Source organism: Hypanus sabinus, chromosome X1, assembly GCF_030144855.1.
Source record: "Hypanus sabinus isolate sHypSab1 chromosome X1, sHypSab1.hap1, whole genome shotgun sequence".
In the NCBI taxonomy this organism is placed as follows: Eukaryota; Metazoa; Chordata; class Chondrichthyes; order Myliobatiformes; family Dasyatidae; genus Hypanus; species Hypanus sabinus.
Window position 1 is genome coordinate 22,310,476 of NC_082738.1, and position 21,089 is coordinate 22,331,564.

General features: G+C 42.2%; 1 protein-coding gene and 1 long non-coding RNA gene across 4 annotated transcripts in view; one reads left to right on the forward strand and one right to left on the reverse strand.

Moving 5' to 3' along the window:
• LOC132384679 (integrin alpha-7-like) overlaps positions 1 to 21,089 on the reverse strand; it is a 187,657-nt gene that overhangs the window by 141,566 nt on the left and 25,002 nt on the right. The gene's annotated exons all lie outside the window — the stretch shown is intronic.
• The window catches only part of LOC132384683 (uncharacterized), a 94,715-nt gene that overhangs the window by 12,254 nt on the left and 61,372 nt on the right, over positions 1 to 21,089 (forward strand). The window lies entirely within an intron of this gene.

The window sequence follows — 21,089 nt, forward strand, 5'->3', positions numbered from 1 at the left end:
GCAGCCACGCTGGCACAGGCCCCCAGTTGGTTCATTGTTGGTATTTGCTGTCACCTAGTTCGGCTTTATTTGTGAGTCCAGCCTCAAACCCAAAGCTGTACAGCTGTACTCAAAGTTAACTACCCTGTTCAGTGTATACGTGGGTAGCCAACCTCCGGTGGGTTTGTGCTGCTGAGCACAAATCAGTCAGCTTCTGGCATAACAATACACACAGCGCCAACAGTGTAAAAGAGATCACTGGTCACATGACACAGTTCCGCCAAGCACTGGAGAGCACCAGTCAGCAGCAAGCAACACTACAGATGTGCTGTTACCCCTGGTGCCACTCAGAGTCCTGAAGAGGTGTAATAAAGTGTTGGCAAGTTTTGAAAATGTGAGTTATTACAAGGTTACTTTACCAGCAAGGGATCATGTTAATGATTCCTTCAAGCACATCATATTAGTTTCTTTGAGGCTCCAGCACATCCTAAGAACAAGCAAACACAAACTATTTGGATCTGAGTAAGCCTCTTGTTACGAATGTGCCACAACTCTGAAGGGTACAAAGTAGCCCCCTCCTTTTTGAGAATCACACGATCACTATTAAGTCAGTTCAGGAGACCCAGGAAATGAGAGAAAGACATGCAGAATCCACAAAGAGTTGGAATGTGTCCTGGCCTCCGAAAGGCGGACCCATTGATACCGGCTATTGTCTCTTGGAGACGGAATTGTGTATTGGATACTGTACGATTCATCAAAGCCCCCAGGCAATGAACCGAGGAGGGTTGGTGGAGGGATTGCATCATCCCAACCTGATTGACATCTGAGACCCTGTGAGTCAGGATAAAAGAGGGTCTGGGGAACAACCCTTCAGACGCACCAGAAGAAATGCTAGAACTCCTGTAACAGCGTAATAGCGAAAGCTGGTGGAAAGCCCACGTGCGTCCTTTTCCATTTGCCTCGGAATCGGTGAGTCTTTACCACAGAAGCACGGCTTTAGCTAACCACAAAAGGGGAAATCAGTCCCCCAACGACTCTCGAAGGATTGACATCATAACAGGAATGGGCAAGTTAAACCTCCGTCTTTCTCTCCAACCAAAAAGCTGCAGCTTGAATGAGCTTGAGTGACTTTTATATTTCCATCGGACAATACATTATCCCCTAGACAACGATAGAGCTATTTCTTATTGATTATTATTATACCTGCGCTTTTAGATTTAGTATTGACGACGTATATTATCTGTATGTTTGCATTGATATTATTTTTGTGTATTTTTATCAATAAATACTGTTAAAAATAGTACCATCAGACTTCAACGGATCTCTCTATCTTTGCTGGTAAGTTACGGGGTACGTAACACTCTGAAAAAGAAGATTGTGCTTTGATGTGGCAACTTAGATCATGAGGCTTTTCTTTTACTGTTTGCAGAAAATTTTCTTCCCAAGGATTGTGACTCTATTTTATTTTGAGCATCTTCCTAAAAAATAGCATCATTGCACCTACGGTAGGATTACTTACAGTTACAAAATAAAGTTTGGGTAAAAATTAACATCAAATAGGTTGATGCCTAATAATGCTCGTGATTTCACTAATCACTTTTCGTTTGGGGAATTGTCTGTGGAAATCTGATCATAGCCAGGTAAACACAGTAAGCACAATTGGACTGTAAAGCCCAGGCCAGGGAGTGGGGAAGGGAAGAACTGATAGATTTCATGCCTGAGCCTGGCAGGATGGGCACATGTTGGGTTTTCGGCATCTGGATTCCCTACTAACAAAGACAACATACATTCTACAGTAGCTTCTGCAGTCAAACATCCACAGAGATATAGAAAAAAGAAAAATTAAGAAGGAATTTGAAAGTGCAGCAGTACTTGCATTCATACAACATAGCACCTTTGGCAACTTCTATTCATATCAGAGATTACGGTTTGTCTCATGATCCCCGAGTTTAGATTACACTTGTTTGGATTTAATGGGTAAAGTTTTCACCAGCAGGTAGTTGAAGGGGTGGAATTGAAGCTGGCAGTGCCATTAGGGTGTGAGAGGCTGACAGACAACTGGCAATGTGGTGGCCTAACTGGAGTTGAATGCTGCCCGTGTTCATAGGATTCCTCTAGAAAACATGTAAAAGAGCACGTCAAACATGTTTTTATACTTTTCAGAACAGCAAACCACGGGATATGAAGAATAATGGTAATAGGATTCAGCACAGAGCAAACCCTCTTATCACATGGGGTCTAACTGCATGTGACTGAATCCTAGTGTAATAGCCTGGTTTAAGACCATGCTTTATTTTATTAATATGGTAATGCTGTTGGGCATTTTATTCACCTGCTCAAGGAGATTGTGTTGATGATGACAACAGCAACAATGAAGAACTACTGAAAGATTTAGAAGCTTATGGTAAGAGGGTTACATCAGCTATGTTACAAAGTAACAACATATCAAAGGAAGGATTTAAGACACACCAAACCAAAGAGAGTCTTGCCAGTTTTTCAATGTCACTTTGAAGTTCACTTCTTATTATTCATGTTCTATGTTATGCCTTGAGACTGCACTGTTGGTTGAGGGATGAACATTGGCCACCATGGAATTCCTGCTCACCTCTACACAGTATTGTTGGATCTTTTATGTCCAACTAAGTAGGCAGATGAATCCAGCTGGCTCCTTGCACATTTTCCATCCATTGCTGGGCTGAGCGTCGAACTAGCAACTCTGCCTCATAAAATACAAGCAAAGTGCTAGAAGAAACGGTGTGAAATGCCTCTACACAATGACTTGAGCAGCATGCAAGAGCGTTGGCTGACACTCCTGCACCCACTCATTGCTAAGGATCAAGGGCACAGTTTAAAGGAGTCAACTGGCAAGATAAAGATGAGATTAGAACAATTCTTATCAGCCCTGCCACCTCACACCCCTGCAAGTGGAGACTGTCTCATCTTTAACTTGGACCTGCACAATTTCAAGACATTTGCTGCAAAGCTCAACTAGGTACAACTTACGGCAAGAGCAGCATTGTGAGCTGAATCTTAGCTGCCTGAACTTGTTAGTCACACTGACAGAAATCCATACCTTCCAAGAAATGATTCAAAAGCTTGTGGCTGATTCTCTTTATACATCGCTGCAGCCTGTACCACGCCAAGACAGAAATAATAGACGCAAACAGCTTCTCAAAATAACATCCCTCTATGACGATGATGAGGGTCCAAAGTATCAAATTCCTACATTTTTATATCAAAGTCCAGGAGCTGTCGGAAGATTCAGTCCCTGCCATACTCCACCACTTCCTTCACATGCAGGCCCAGATCCAAAGAATGACCAAAGCATTTAGGCAAGGGTGTTGTTACAGCTGCGCCTTCTCTTAAGTCAACATAGTGTCTATCTGAATAAGGTCTCTTTACCAACCTTTCTCTACTCCAGTTTGAGCACATTGGTGCACGCCAGTGGTTATCCATTTTGTGTGGATCAGTACCACACTATTCAGCAGATCAATGTATTAGACCACTGGGTTAGGGACAACACCCACTCTGAGAGCTGTGCTCCACTTCATCTGCAAAGGACACAGTTTCAGGAGCTATTTATGATAGAATCATAATTTGTGAATCATAAGAGATGATGCAGATAGCAACCACAAAAACAACAGAAATTATTTAAGCTACAGCAATATCAAATTAATACCCATTGACCTAACTGTCGTGTCCACTGTAAACAATGGAAGAGGAAATGAAGTGAGAGTTGGGGGGGGGGGGGGTTAATCCAAAAGTGTCAATTTTATGCTACTGCCCAAGGTTAGTGTACCCACTATGTTTGATCAGCACTGACAACAGATTATAGTTTTAATTAGCAATCTGTTGGAGGAATTCAGCAGGTTGAGCAGCATTTGTGGGGGGGGGGGGGCAGTGGTGAGAGAAATTAGCAGTCTTCAAGACCACCATTGCTGAAATCCAATAAGTAAAGGAGGTGATAATGGGAAACGGAATGGTTTCGGTAAAATATTGCTTGCAAAGCCCATTTATTGGTCAACGCAAAGAAACTGCGTGTAACCTCCTTCTAACCACATTGCTATTTAGTTATAATTGTCTGACGCTTGCTCTTACTCTTCCAAGAAAGTATTTCTAGAACACTTATCCCATGTTCCCTCCTGCCCAAACCAAACAAGGCCTGAGCTCGTTTGTTGGTGCACTTTGGTTGTCCATTCTATGGTCATCACTCAAATTTATTATTTACTTGAGTGATGACCATATTTATTTGAATTATTTATTTATCGACGGAGGATGAGAGGTGACCTGATAGAGGTGTATAAGATGATGAGAGGCATTGGTCGTGTGGATAGTCAGAGGCTTTTTCCCAGGGCTGAAATGGCAATGACGAGAGGACATAGTTTAAAGGTGCTTGGAAGTAGGTACAGAGGAGATGTCAGGTGTAAGTGGTTTTTTTTACGCAGAGGGTGGTGAGTGCGTGGAATGGGCTGCCAGCGACAGTGGTGGAGGCAGATATGATAGGGACTTTTAAGAGACTCCTGGACAGGTACATGGAGCTTAGAAAAATAGAGGGCTATGGGTAACCTTAGGTCATTTCTAAAGGTAAAAACATGTTCGGCACAGCTTTGTGGCCGAAGAGCCTGTATTGTGCCATAGGTTTTCTATGTCTCTATTTATTTGGAGATACAGCACAAAATAAGCCCTACAGGCCCAACAAGACACACTAGCAACCCATTTATTTAACCCTAGCCTAATCACAGGACAATATTCAGGATAATTAACCTATTAACTGGTACGTCTTTGGACTGTGGGAGGAAACCAGAGCACCCAAATGCAGTTCACGGGAAGAGCGTACAAACTCCTTACAGGCGGCGCCGGATTTGAACTCTGAACTCTGAAACTGTAATAGCATCGCACTAACCGGTACGCTGCCATGTTGCCCATCCTTTATATAGGTAAATGTTCCCACTCTGTGACGGTGGACTTTGTGTATATGGGAGGAAGGGGTGATATAATAGAGCTTAAGGTTGCCCTCTCTCACCATCCACTCACAGCTGGGAGTGAAACCTGGGATGACTTTTATTAATGGGTAATGTGGACCATATCAAGGCAATGGACCATTAACTCACTGCCATCCACCAGCTAAATCAAGCAAGGTCAGGAATCAAACGTGGCTCTTCTAAGTCTGCATGCCTTAAATCACCAATCAGATATCAGAACAGCTTTAAATTCTCTTTTAAGGAGGACAAAAGAACCCTTTTTATACTTCTCTTTCAGTGTGCAATATTCCAAAGGTTACATGAGGAGCCTGCCTTTCACAGCCCACGACTCCCAGCCCACACATTACTGCACCAAGGACACTCATCTGCTTTTTTCCTTGAGAGATTTATTAATATTAATGAACTATGTAGGGGTGCTCCTAACCAAGGTCACTAACTTTTATCGTCGTTGCTATGGCAAGCTATTCCACTCAACCTCTACAACATGATGGACAGACTGTCAAAGAGGGTGCTGACAAAAGCAATGTGAACTGGCCATGAAATGGAGACCTGTCACATTTTCTGGACAAAATCCAGGCATTAATGCAATCACAGAGGTCCAACATGACTCACTCGTGTGTAAATGAATGCTTATCTCCAGGAGGACCCTTTCACATATATATTATAATGTGGGGACACATTATTGAAACATGAGACAGCATCTGAAACAATAACTTCAATGCCCAACCAACAGAGAGCACAGTCATTGCAAATTTTGCATTCTTAAGTTTGAAGCAAATCATGGATTCCTGACTCCCACCCAGGGCCCAGATTGATGAAATTCTGTTTTATTTATAAGCTGTTCAATGATACAACTGCTACATACATGCTCTTGGGCACCGAGGTTGCTTTACTACAGAGGTCACTGCTACATACACGGTTTGAAGCAAAACTCCAAGAACAGGCTGCCTTAATCACCCCTTAACCCTTTTGATGCCAGTCTTCACTCTTTGCCTTATCAAGCATCTTAAGAACAAGATAGACTCTTGGAATCTCAATTATCAATGTGTTTAACAAGGCAAAGGTGAAGTCCGTGTGGGTTTAAAAGATCTGTAATTAAGTGCCAGTTTGAATCTGGAGAGGTACAAATCTTCCCTGGAATAACTCCCACCAATTTGACAACCCACCCCAATCTCTGCACTCCTCCACATGTTGCATGTGGACAGCTGCTGACAGCTGGATTTTATTGCAGACTTATCATCAGCCAAGCTCTGGGATTCCCTCCATAAACCTCCCACTTCTATCCCTCATTTCAGAGACCCTTTCAACGCCTAACTTCTGACCAAGCATTCAGTCATCTGCTCCAGTTTCCTGGTCAGTAGCATGGAGATGGCACCTAGTGCCAATCTCAGAGATGGATGGCAACTTTAGGACTGTGTCATGGGGAGTTGTTTTCCCCCCATCGCTGACATGGGGGATGCTATCTGGTGGCTTCAGTTGGGCACCTGTAGCATGCAGAAACTATGATAGCATCAAGCTAGTTGGACCGCCAACCAAGGTGAAGAAAGCAAAAAAGCACTAATGTATATCTTTGGATGTATTTTACAGGAAAAGAAATAAAAGATCAGAACAGATGCATGGGTCAAGGTAGAAGCTGTAAAATCATAAACTTAGAAATCCGATTAATTTTGAAAACAGAAAATGAGTGTTCAGGCCGAGGGGTTGTTTGTCAGTACTGTGGGCTAGAACGCCATTAAAAATCCAATTACACCCCATTCAACACTGTGTAACATTCTCAGGAGCAAAAAAACTGCATATGCAGGAAACTTGAAACAAAAGCAGAGAATGCCAAAGGTGCTCGAGCAGCTCAGCAGCATCAGTGCAGAGAGAAACAGGTGAAATTGCAGGTCCAGGTTCTTCATTAAAACCACTTTAGTGAGAAGAAAGCCTTGTTTTGAACTATTAGAGAGGGGGAGGGTAGAGAGAACAAAGGAAGTGCAGATCTGTAGTAGGTTGAAGAGCAGTTTATCATACTGCAGTATGGACAATGTGATGCAGAGCTAAACTGAAACATGGCACATTGAAACAAAAGCACAGCACATCTGTAGGAAAATAGTTACAACTCTTGGGATTTAACATTGAGTTGAACCATTTATGATAAACTTTTTTTTAGACAAATGAGCCTGAACAAAATGTGTTTTGTTTCAATATGACGCAACTTAATTTTGTTCCAGCTGTCAGATTTAAATATAATTGACATGTTGACAACCTTGGTCGCAGACACTTCCTCCGTTCTGTGCACCATGTAAAACACCCTTGTCTCTTCATTTTACCATTTTGATAAAGAGCCCTTAAATGTTAATTGTGTTTCTCTTCCCACTGAGGCAGTTGAGTGCTTCCAGCATCCTTTGACTTTGTAACATTCTCACTGTTCATTACAAGAATAGTGCATAAGAAGTTAAAATTCTTGCATTTAAAAGTAAAAGCTCTTGTCTAATCATTGACTGTACTGGTGATGACAGCAGCCTTGCAGAAGAGTGGGGCATCACTAATGGTAGTTCTGGAATTCCATACTGAACTAGACAAGTGTAGGCATCAAAAGTAATCAGCAGTTTCACTGATAGTGAGCACTGACAGTTTTGGTGTCAAATTTGAGGCCAAACTCTTTTTGTCACTTGAAATCAAATTTAGTTTCATAATGTGTGTATAAAGAGCTTTATAATGTTTTACAATGTTAAAAAGATGCTACATACGTGCAAGTTGTTGCTTTTGGAGACTGCCTGTATATTGAAGAGGATAAACTGGCACTTTTGAAACTACCTACCTCCATCTCCAAGAAACTTACACTCATCTCCCATTCAATAATTCCTACAGGCATAACAGAACAGTATTATCTGCTTTTGCAGATGCAAGCTGTGCCATGCTATTGGCGACTAGTACAGCTACACTAAATTTCTGCCCAAAGATTATAAAGTTAACCCATGCACCAGATCCAAACCTGAAACTAGGACTATGGATTGGTCTAGTGGAACATCAGTCTAACTACATGACCTTGCATCATTTTTCCCGCACTTACTATTCATTGGAATAAGATTCCTCCTCTTCATTATGTATCATTCTTTAAAATTATTCTTCAACATCTGTGTATCGCTGACACAGCCCAGCATTTATTGCACATCCCTAATTGCCCTTGAGAATGTGGTGTGGTGCAGTGCAGTTCTTCTGGAGAAGATAAGGAGGTCCAGGATTCACTCAGTAATGATCAAACATCAGTGATGCATTTCCAGTCAGGATAGCATACGCCTTGGAGGGGAATTAGCAGATGGTGGTGTCCCCGTGAGCACAGATGTCACATCCTATTTGCTGGTAGAGGGCATTGGTTTGGAAAGTGCTATTGGAATAGCCTGAGTGAGTAACTGCACTGCATTCTAGATGGGACACACTGCATCCATGGTGCACCATAGTGGACGGAATAAATGTTCAAGGTGTTGGATGGGGTGCAAATCAAAAAGACAGCTTTGTCCTGGATGGTGTTGAGCTTCCTGAGAGTTATTGGAGCTGCACTCATCGGGGAAAATGGAGAAATTTCTGTTCGGTATTGATCAGAGTGCTGATGGTGGGTCTCAGTGATAGTCATCAAGGGTAAATGGTAAGACTGTCTCATTGGAAGTTGAGATACAACTGTTGCCTCATCGGCACATGACTGAATGTTATTGTGGTCTTGCTTCATTTACTGAGGAATTGCAAGCAGAATTGAAAATTGAGCTGAGATGATTGACCTTCAACAACCATAATCAGCTGCCTTTGTGTGAGGTGTAACTCCAACCATTCGGGTGGTTTCCCTGTCATGCTCATTGATTTCAGTTTCACTCGGTCTTATTGACATCACATGCAATCAAACAGTACCTTTACGCCAAGGGCAATCACTTTTATGTTGCCTCTAGAATTAAGTTCTTTGGTCCATGCCTAGACCAGGGCAGTGATGAAGTCTGAAGCCAAGTGGTCCTGATGAAACCCAAGCCAGGCATCAGTGTTCATTTTATGGGTGAGTACAGCTTGATCGCAGTGTCTATGATATCTTTCTACACTTTACAGAGAGCACTGATGGGCAGTAGTTAACCAGATTGGATTTGTCTTGCATTTTTGGGAATGGCAACATACCTGGACAATTTTCTACACTGCCGGTAGATAGAACAGCTTGGTTCAAGGCACAGCTAGTTCTGGAGCTCAGGTCTTCAGTCTTTGTTGAGAAGTAGTCTGATCTTGAAGCCTTTGCTATATCCAACGTATGGAGTAAATTGAATTGGCTTCTGTGTTGGTTAGGATCTCTGGAAGGAGTGGAATGGATCATCCATTCAACACTTCCGGCTGAATATGGCTGTGCCTGAGAAAGGCATGTTCTTTAAGTCTTCTCCTCCCACTAGTCTACCACTGTTCCTGACTGGATTTGGGAAGACAGCACTGCTTTGATCTGATTCATTGGTTGTGGAGTTGCTTTGCTCTGTCTATTGAACGGTGCTTTGGATATTTAGCACAATTATAATCCTGTACTGTAGCTTTACTAGGCTGGCAATTCATACCTTAAGATATGACTGATACTGATACTCTTCTGAGTCGCACAACATGGAGACTGGCCCTTTGTCCCATTGCGTGTGTGTTGGCCATCCATTTACACCAAATCTACACTAATCTCATTTTATTCTCCCCACATTCACATCCCGTTCTAATAGATTCCACCTATAGACTTCACAACTAGGACCAATTTACAGTGACCAATTAACTAACCTACATATTTTGGGAGAGAGATCTATAGTACCTGATCAGTTTTGATACAAGAAGGAAGGACTGTAACGACAGTCCCATAAATCAGCAACCACAGAATGTTCTGAGAAGAATTTGTTTCAGGAACAGAACATCTAGGTTGTTACAGAGAGCACTATCATGAAGAGGCTAACTTGATCACTGAGGTCAACCCACAGAAGGAAAAAGACAATGTGTTTTCACAGAGAATGTGGCTGCACTTGGCATGCACCAGGTTACAATCAGTGCAAAGCCAGATTCCCTGTTGGGGATGGATTCCTTCTCACATTCCAACAGTCTGCCCAGCTGCTGTTTTCAGAGGTTTCCTGTCAGTTAAGCCTGAGATAAGGAAGCTTCCCCACAGCTGTCATCTTGCACAGTTCATCAAGGCTGTGCAGTTTGACCATTTCATAAATTTGTTTTGTGCTGGAAGAACAATAAAGCTCGGTTGTCAAAGTTTTGCTTCGGCCTTCATCTTCCATAATAGAAACATTTGAGATAATACAAGGTTATGTGTTAACAAAAGCATGGGTAAAACCACAGACACTCTTTCTTCCTGGCAAATTTCATCCCTCCCATCCCCACACTGCTATGGTTTGGGTCACTGCCAACCCTTTGGCCATGCACTGTGTTGGTCTTCACCAACAGTTGTCGAGTTTGTAAGCGCAAGTTGTTAGTGAAGCCAGGTGCTGTATTTCTCTGACACCCACACAAATGCAAGGGTCATTACGCAACCATTGGCAGTGAAAAAATTGACCATTCTCTCCTCCTTCCATTTCCATCCATGCTTCCATGGTCCAGCAGCAACCCCCACTTCATCAAACCCTGCTTGAGCACAGGATACGCTCAAAAACCACAATCTTCTGATCACTGGTGCTGTTAAGTGGTACACTAACTGCTACATCATGTGAAACATTATTAAAATGATATGATCAGTGTACCTAGCTGTTGATGCATTCCTATAACACTGAATTCTTTCTTCCTTTAAAATCACATCTTGTTTCCTCTAGAAGCCAGTGACTGTTCACTTCAATACCCTTCCCTGGCATTACTATTGCTCTTTGGTGACTCCATTCAATCCAACCTCTGTTCTTCCCTCATTGTTCATTTGTGTGTTGCCTAGCATTTGATCTTTCACTCAGTGAGCAACTGAACTGGGCCAATTTTGGATAGAAATTTGTAAGCATTTTGAGTAACTTTGCAAAAGAAAATGCTATTGTTTTCATTTGATGAGCTTTAAGATAGAGGCTGCTCCTTTACTAAAGTGAAAATAATGGACAAGAAGCAGTTTATCAGAGAACCAGGTAGCCAATAAAGGATTCTTTTTTAATATGGTTAAATGTTATCAGACACAATCCTGACAGATAGCTATCAAGTTCTGGTTCATGTGTGAAAATAGGCTGGTGAAAACTGTTGATAAAAATAACAAAAGGTCTTGCTTTACAGGGGAAGCTTTGACAATACCACATGCAACTTTTGCAGAACAGAGACTAGAAATTTGTTCAGTTGACTCTAAAAAAAAGTTGCCATGTCGTTGAAAATTGAGCTAATTCATAAAGGCAACTTTGCAACACATTTCTGGGCGTCTTAGCCTCCCTTCGGTTAATTTGTGTTCACATTTTTGGGCAAGATTTCCATTCTCTCTAGAACCTTTCTGCCAACATATACCCCCACCCCTAATGTCATCAGCATTTTTGCTATACAAAATATTAATCTGCAATGAAATTTTCAAGCTTGCTTGTCTTAAACAGCTATTGTTTACTCACAGAACGGACAGGTTTTACTAACCTAGTTCACCTGAAACCAGGCTATTTATCTGTGACCTCCTATCGATGACTTCAGATACAATCTCCCATGTGGACCTTGACTGCAAGTCAAAGTCACCTATCCTAACCTCAAGGCCATTCCAGGCTGCTACTGCTGACCTGTGTCACATTTCACAATTTGCTGCTCACTTCTGTTTTAGGGAGGTCATGCTAAATAGAAGAAACTGACTGCAAAACAACAGATTTCCATATGACATTCAGACAGAGGAACAAAATTAGCCCATTCAGCCCAACAAGTCTGCTCCATCATTCAATCGTGACTGATTTAGGTTTCCCTCTCAATCCCATTTTCTTGCCTTCTCTACGTAACCTTTGACACCTTTACTAATCAATATCTGATCAACCTCTGCTTTAAAAATACCCAATGACTTGGCCTCAACAACTATCCATGGCAATGAATTCCAGAGTCACCACCCACCAGAACAGACCTCTGGCTAAAGAAATTCCTTCTTATCTCTGCTCTAAAGGACATCCTTCTATCCTGAAGCTGTGCTCTCTGGTCCTAGAATCTCCCACTATTTGAAACATCCTCTCTTTGCCCACTCCATCCAGGCCTTTCAATTTTCAATAGGTTTCAATGAGATATGCCTTTATTCTTCTAAATTCCAGTGAGTAAGGCCACGGCCAACAAACACTCCTCATATAACAGACAATCTAACCACAACCACCTCCTCCTTAATCAAGACACAGCATCGTCTGCACTTTCTGAGGAGATTGAGGCATGCAAAGCTCCCCACCTCCATTCTAACAACTTTCTACAAGAGCACCATCAAGAAGTTCCTGTCTGGCTGCATCATTGTGTGATATGGAAGCTGCAAGTATTGGACCACAGAAGACAGCAAAAACCACCAATAGGATCACCAGGGTCTCGCACCCCTACCTATGACATTTACCGGGAGCGTTGTATACAAAGAGCCCGAAGCTTTGTTGAGGATCCCGTCCACCCATCCCACAATCTCTTTGACAACTACCGTCAGGAAGGAGGTACAGAAGCATCAGGACTAGGACTGCCAGACTGGGTAACAGCTTCTTCCCTCAGGCTGTGAGACTGATGAATACGCTGCCACCACCGAGGTCTCATCACTAGGACACCGAGCTGTTACTGTTTACTGTGCTGTCTACTGTTTACCTGTGCTGGGCACTGCATGCATTCTAATTATATTTTATTAACTTACTTGTGATAATGTTTTGTTTTATGTGCTGTGTGTGATATATGTCTGGTGGGTACACTGAGATCTGGAAGAATGTGTTTTATTTGGTTGTATATATGTACAGTCAGATGACAATAAACTTGAACCTGAACTTGGACTTGATTTTAATTTTAACGTAATTTAAATCAATGATAATAAATCTGGTTCTGAATTCCTCTGCTTGTCTTCTTGCCCCCGGGAGCAGGAGAGTGGGCATGAGGAATTGCCTCCATTGAAGTTTCCCTAATATATAGCCATTCAGAGGTTGTACTCGCCCTCACAGAGACCTCTGAGGCAACCTCTCCCCAGGAGGACTGGGCTGTAACCCTGGAGGGCCACCATCCCCTCGGTGCACATTGGGTTCTGTCCTTCACTAGCCTGTACCAGTCCCTCTGATCCCCTGGGAATACCCTTCCATTCCCCTCCAATCACTACAACATCCACCCATTCAGTAGCAACACTCTCTAACAGCTGGACTGTGGTGTGTCCCTTTAACAGCTGGCTGCAGTGATCACACCTGCTGGCCTACATGCTGGCAGAGGCAAGAACATCAATAGTGAAGACTGTGCTGAAACGAACAGAGTCAGTGTGGTGTTACACTGGGAGATCCAACAGCGCTGTTCTCTGAACCTCACAATACAAAACCTCACTTTTTAAATGACTATATAGTATGTTTGGAGAGTGAGAATGCAGTTTTAATACCAAAAGAAAACACTAGAGTAATTTCAAGACCCATATTTCTTTATCTGTGAAGACAACTAAAATAAAAGACATAGGTTTCTGTAGCACTTCTCACATTCATTTCAGGGTGTCTTGAAATGCTTTGCAACCATGAAGCATTATATATTTGTGTGTAATGAAGAAATTTTGGCAGCTAATTTTCACACAATGCTCCCACAATAGGATAATGAGCAGCTCGTCTATTTATTTTAATATTGATTAATCATTGGCTAGGACATTGACAAGGGCTCCCATGTTCTTCAAGAAGTGCTTTGGGAACTTTTGGATCCATCTGAGCAGGTAACTGGGGTTTGGCTTACTGCTTCAACTGAAACACAACCCCTCTAATAATGCAGCACGAGAATATCATATGACAAAATGACAACAATAGATGCATTCACCTGCATTTTAAGTTCTCAATGCATTCAGTTTCTTAGGCATCTGAGAAGATTCAGCATCCCCACGAGGATTCTCTTAAACCTCTACAGATGCACTATGTGGGCTGCACCTCAGCCTGGTTTGTCAACTGTTCTGCTCTGGACGCAGGCACACACAGAAAGTGGTAAGCTATCACAGGCTCATCACTTCCTTCCATTCTGTCCATCTCCACGGTGCGTTGCATCAGTAAGGCTAATAATAGTGTCAAGAATGTCTACCACCCTGGCCACTCCCTTTTCTCTCTTCTACCTTCTAGAAGAAAAAGCAGGCATTTGAAAGCCCAGATAACTGGTTATGACCACATACGCTGTTTAATCTGTGAGCTCATTTCAACAAGGAATTTCATTGAACCCTAGTGTGTATGAAAATAAATTGATCTAATCAATATCATGCCCTTTTCCGTCACCTCAAACACAGTCAGAAGTTAGTGGCCTCTGTCAGTGTCAGTCTGAAGTGTCTGAGAACAGTTAAGTTTGATTTCTAGGCCAATGCTATAGCCACAAACCTACTGTACCAAGTGCCAAGCTCTTGATGCTCTTCAGTGTAATGCAGTGCCTTTAGATACCAGCACACTACACTGACAGATGATCTGTGTGTGTCACCTCTCCCTCTCTTGGGAGACATACTGGCAAGCAATTCCATAGGTACCTGCCACCCTACCTAACGCAAGTCAAATGCTGGAGGAACTCAGGCCAGACAGCATCTATGGAGAAGATTAAACAGTAAACAGTTTGGGACGAAACTCCCTAATCTCTTTCACCAACCAACTTCCCAGCTCTTTACTGCACTCTTCCCCCTCTCCTGGCTTCACCAATCACCTGCCACTTTGGACTACTTCCTCCCCTTCCCCCACCTTCTTAGTCTGACTCACACCCTCTTCCTTTCCAGTCCTGCTGAAGGGTCTCAGCCTGAAACATCAACTGTACTCTTTTCCATAGATGCTACCTGACCTGTTAAGTTCCTCCAAAATTTTGTGTGTGTTGCTTTGGACTTCCAGCTTCTGACGAATTTCTCATGTAAATGACCAACTTTGTTCATATCCAACAGCCACCATGATAAACTTGTAGAATCACTGACCTGCAATCAACAGATTAATGGTGACTGACTAACACAGAAGTGGTTAGCTAACCCACTCCCCTTGCCCACATTTCCTTTCCCACCATCTGAAGCAAAAGGAAGAAACATTGGGAGAAACTGCTGGCCCAACATTGACAGGGTATCTTCCCAGTCTGTATTGGTTCTAAAAGTTCATATACTAACAAATCACAAGGTGATCTCACTGGCACTTGGACAAACAAACATTTATTTGCTTCTTACTTCCCAGGTCATACCAAGAGAACATACTGACCACATCTGTGCTATTCTTTACTCATTAGAAGACATATAGTCAGCAGTTCCACTGGGTGTTGTCACCATCTCAAGCTGGTGCTCACATTGCTGAGAGAAGGCGCAGAGCTTAAATCTGGTCTGGTGTGATGGATGTTCACTGTGCTGGTTGAGGGGTCCTAGTTTGTGCCAAGCTCAGCTTTCCAAACACAGCAGCTGTAAACTTCTAAAGAGTCAAGTGTTCTTTTTGAATAAGTTAAGCTTCCGACCAATATTCTTCGTTTCACTTCTGGTTGTAAGTGGGAGCCAGTTTTCAGTTTTTAATGTAAATGACAAGCAGCAATCAGCTTGAAGTTAAAAAGGTAGCTTTGCAAACCACTGTCGATAGAGCCCCATAGCACGTGATCTAACTGCTGGAGAAGTGCAGTATAAGACAATGGGTCATTTAATTGGGCTTGTTTTAAACAGCAACACTGGAAAAGTTGTTTAGTTCAAGGAAGCTTGCGGACCAGATGGATAAAAATATTATTTAGCATATTAAATAAGCTAATTTATTAATAGTTGAAATATTAGTGTCCATTAGTGTCAAAGTGTCAAAGAGTCAAAGACTCCGTTTCACAGTTTTAATTGTGGGTACCTGGCAACTCTGTCTGCAGAAGCTCTGAGACCACTTGTGTTAAAAGGTATCTGAAAAATATCACATGTGTCACCCAAGTGGCAAAAAAGCTAGCATAAATGAAGAGAGAAGTTCAAGCTTTTTAGGAATAGTCCAGGAACATCAAGAAGAATGCCAGAAACATGATGAGAAACCATTCCGCTGCCTTTGACTTCTGTGACAGACAGCTGATTTGTCTGTGGCTTGTGGGTATGTCTTTTTACCTTATAGGGATTGTACTTGTGTTTTAGAAATCCTTTGTGGTTTAGAAATGGTTTGTAATTTGGAAATCTTTTATAAAATAGAAATCCTTTGTGAGTTTTAAATATGTTTTAAGAATTTAAGTGTTTTAAATGTTTAAACTACTTCGTTAGCTAGAAATATCTGTTCCTTGGTAGGCAGGGGAACTCACCACTCAAATCGTTGGCATTGGCAGTAAACACACCAAGGAGGCTAAACAGAGAAGTGAACTGGCCTTTGAAGATTGGGTAGTTACAGTATAACCTCCCTTTATTGCAGGTACCCATAGCTATCTATATCAGATAGGGCTTAGGGTCTTGGTTTGAGTTTAGAACTTTGCAATCAGCAAACCCAATACTATACATTGGTGCCTTTCTCTTTCCCCTCTCTACAAATTCTTGGCTCTACAACTCCACTCTGTAAAATATGAAATATGTCAAGCCTTTTCCAAGGGCTGAGACCCACCAACTTTTCTCCAACTCAAGACCTTTCTGAAAGGACGAAGATGCTGGGCATTGGAGAATTAGATACTGTTGTTCAGTCCTTCAGAAAGAAAACAGAAATAACAAAGAAAAGTGAATCTGCGACCAGTATAAGGAAACAATGAGTTAAAAAAAAAAGACTATCACACGCTGCTCTGAGAACTTGGTCTCAGGATGAAATTGCTCAACAGCTGAAGAGATCATTCCATGAAATGGATTTGGACAGCTTGAGCTCAGTTCCGAATGCTCTGAGCCCAATTTTTCAGGTGTTGGCCAGAACCTTGTGCTCCGGTATTCATATACTACGACTTAAACAGGCCTTACATTTTGCAATATCAACAAACATGTGTCAGAAGTAAAACAACCAGCAGCGCGCCCAGCAGCATGTAGAACTACTCTTTAAAATGGAAGGAAATGGATTTGTTTTCAGTGAGTGTGACCGAGTACTTAATTGATTGGTGCCGCAATCAATGACCCATTCAAATGATAAGTGTCGTCTGATCCAGCACAGGCTTGAGGCTTGAAATGGTGTCTCATTCTGTTTTTAAATCATTACTTGGGCTCCAGACAGGCACAAACATGGTCAGTCCTACCACATGCAGTATCAGAACTGGTGCTTTCTGCAAGCAACACTATTGGAAACAATGAAGAAAGGTGCAGAGAACTGCCCTGTGACATTTGTTATTTTGCCTTTTTATTTGCTCTTTCCCATGCAGTGTACACTCCTGAAGGCACGTGGGGTAAATCAGGGAGCAGTCAAAATGTTGCTTGAAAAACCGTCTGCCCCATTCTGCTGGACATTAAGCAAGAATTAGCATCTTCAGTAGTAAACTGACATACACATTGTATTTACACCCCCATGAGCAGTTCAATAAATTCTTCTTTAAATAAAAGGCATTTATGTATTGATATTATAATAAGACCTTATTAATACAAATGTTGCTGTCTGCTCCTTCAAGTTACACAGACTGGTGCTGAGAACCAGATTACATCAGTTGTAAGGTCATAATTGGAGTGGGTGCTGTTATTAAACTCCTTCGGAAATTCCTCACTTGTCTCCTGATGTGCTTGCAAGTGGTTTTTGACATTCTCCGAACACCCAACCTCCAATTTGGCAGATATGAATAAGTGAGTGAATTTAGAAGATTGAGGGGGGATCTTATTGAAACGTATAAAATTCTAAAGGGATTGGACAGGCTAGATGCAGGAAGATTGTTTCCGATGTTGGGGAAGTCCAGAACGAGGGGTCACAGTTTAAGGATAAAGGGGAAGCCTTTTAGGACCGAGATGAGGAAAAACTTCTTCATACAGAGAGTGGTGAATCTGTGGAATTTTCTGCCACAGGAAACAGTTGAGGCCGGTTCATTGGCTATATTTAAGAGGAAGTTAGATATGACCCTTGTGGCTAAAAGGATCGGGGGTATGGAGAGAAAGCAGGTACAGGGTTCTGAATTGGATGATCAGCCATGATCATACTGAAAGGTGGTGCAAGCTCAAAGGGCCGAATGGCCTACTCCTGCACCTATTTTCTATGTTTTCTATGAGTGTCATTCCAGTGAAACTTAATATCTTAGGCAGACTTTGCTTCTTCTGTCTCTTTTTTATCTCTTAGTCTAAGTACTGATAATGAACAGATACTGGCTTGGAATCAATCTAAGATGCTTGTTAGTAATAAAGGTGCGACTTCTGGAGGAGAGTAGTTGAGGGCCTTTCTCCACTACCTCGCCTATGTAAGTAGCCACTTATGAACATAGAAGAAAAGGAGCAGGGCAAAACCATTTTCCCCCTCTCACCTGCTCCAAAATTCTTTAAAATTCTTCAGAAAATCTTCTTCGAAGAAGATTCATGACTGGTTTTCCACCTCAACACTATTTTCCTGGCCTATTTCCATAACCCTTGATTCCTTGAATACCCAGAAATCTATCAACAACTGAGCTGCCAAAGCACATGGGAGTAGAAAAATTTAAAGATTCACAATCCTTTAAGTGAAGAAATCTCTCTTTCATCATGACCCATAAGGTCAGAAGTTGGAATGTTTGCTGACAATTGTGCGACATTCAACTGCATTCACAATTTCTCAGCAAATGAAGCAGCCCATGCCTGCCTTCAACCAGACCTAGACAACATTCAGGCATCATCTGTCAACAGAAGTGACATTTGAATCTCAAAGCTATCAGGTAATGTCCATCTTCCATAACAGAGAGTACAACCAGTGAATTTTGACACTCAGTCCATTACTGCTGCCAAGCCTCCCACCACCAGTGTTCCAGAGCTCATCAATGACCCAAACTTTGACCGGCCTAACTATCAGAACAGGCCAGAATCTGGGTCATTCTGTGACAACTGACTCACCCATTAAACCCCAAAGTCTTTCCACCACCTACATAAGTAAGGAGGGTGATGCAACATTCTCCACTTGCCTGCTTGAATGCAATCCCAACAACACCTAGGAAGCTCAATGTGATCCAGGGCAAAGCAGCCCACCTGAAACTAGTTCAGGGCTCTTGTATTTACTTCAACCTATCATTGACAGGTGTACTTTCAGCTGCATGGACACCATGGTTTGGCTGCACTCTCTGAACCCTTTTCCTGCCCTCATATTCTTTGAAAAACTTTGAATAAGTCTTTGGTCTCCATTTGTATTCATTGTCAGAATCTGGATGCCACTGGTAAGATCTGCATTTATTGCACATCCCAAATTACCCTTGAAAAGGCAGAGGTGAGGCATCTTCTTGAATCATAGCTGTCCTCGTAAAGGTTGTTGAGAAGGAAGTTCCAAGACTTAGACCAGACAACAACAAAGTACTGGCAATACATTTCCGGATCATGATGGTGTGGGATTTGAAAGGGAACCTGCAGGTTGAGATGCTCTTATGCATCTGCTACCAGAGTAGTTTGAGTGAATCAATGCAGTACCTATTGTAGAGAGTAACGACTGCGGTCACTCAGTGAATGAGTGTTATAGTGATGATGGCATTGTACTCTTCCAGGAAAGTGCAAAGTATTCCCTCATATTTCTGTGCTTTTCAGCTGGTGGAAGGATCTTGAGATGTCAGGAGTTGACTCATTTGCTGTAGAAAATACAGCCTCTGGCCTGCTGTTGGAGGCACAGTTTTATGGGCTGGCTTAGTTCAATGATGACCCCCCCACCCCCATACATTGACGTTGGGGATTCAGCTATGGCAATGCCACTGAAGGTCAAGGGTAGTTGGTTAGACTTCCTTTTGCATGAGATGGTCATTGCTTGACACATTTGTGGCATGGATATAATATGCCATGCCTGGCTGTTGTCTGGATCTTCCTGTGGCAGATACAGGCTGCCTCACTTGCTGAGCAAACAAATTTCACGACATATGCCGGAGATGTTAAATCTGATGCTGATTCTGAGGGGTGGCGAATGGACTTGAGCAGTGTGCAATTATCAGTGAACTTCTGACCTTATGATGGAAGGAAGGTCAGTGATGAAGCAGTTGAAGATGGTTGGGCTGAAGACACTGCCCTGTGGAACTCCTGCAGCGATGTCATAGAGCTGGTATGATAGACCTCCAACAACCATAACCAACTTCCTCTGTGCAAGGCCTGGACCAAACAACTGGACTGTTTTCTTTTTGATGTCCATTAACCAGTTTTACAAGGTTACCCTCAAAATGTTGCCTTGATGGGTAGGGCCATCAATCTCACATCTGCGTAAGAATTTAGCTCTTTAGTCCATGTTTCGAGCAGGACTGTAATTAGGTCTGGAACTGAATGGTCCTGTCAAAACCCAATCTGGGCAATGCTGAAGTAAATACCACTTGGAAGCACTGTCACTTGCATCTTCCACCACTTTGCTGGTGATTGAGAGTGGACTGATTGGGCAGTAATAAGCTGGATTGGATTTGATGTTTCCTTACATACGTACTCTGGTCCAAAATTTTGTTCAGTATTGCCACTGAGATTTGCCTTGGGATGTCTTATTATGTTAAAGCCACTTCAAAATTATAAGTTAAGGATGTAGGGAGTAGAGAATAAAGACAGACCAGTTTGGTTTCCCAACAACCTAGAGCTGATTAAACTAATAATTTTACAGTGACAAAGTCACATTTGTTGTGGGTATTTTGAACAGAGCTCCCAGGGTATCACATGATGTCTGCAGTGCTTTTTGATGCTTCACTATTGAAAAACCACACTTCTGAATAAAAAAAAGACACCAAAAATTATGCAGTTGTAAGCAATGCAAATCATCACCCCTCTCAAGACTCAAGTGACAAACTGGTTGAAGCATTGCTCTATTTATCAGGACTGACAAAACTCCTCTGTAAGATTATTTCAATGAATCCCCATGATTTGTGACATAATTATGATGGGGGTTTAAAGCGTTAAATGCTTCCCACCCTTAATATATGCCACACAAATTCCACAGTCATTGAAAAAGAAAATGCCACTATCTGCAGAGCTCGGTCCTCAGGGACACCAAAGGTTAGAGATCCAGG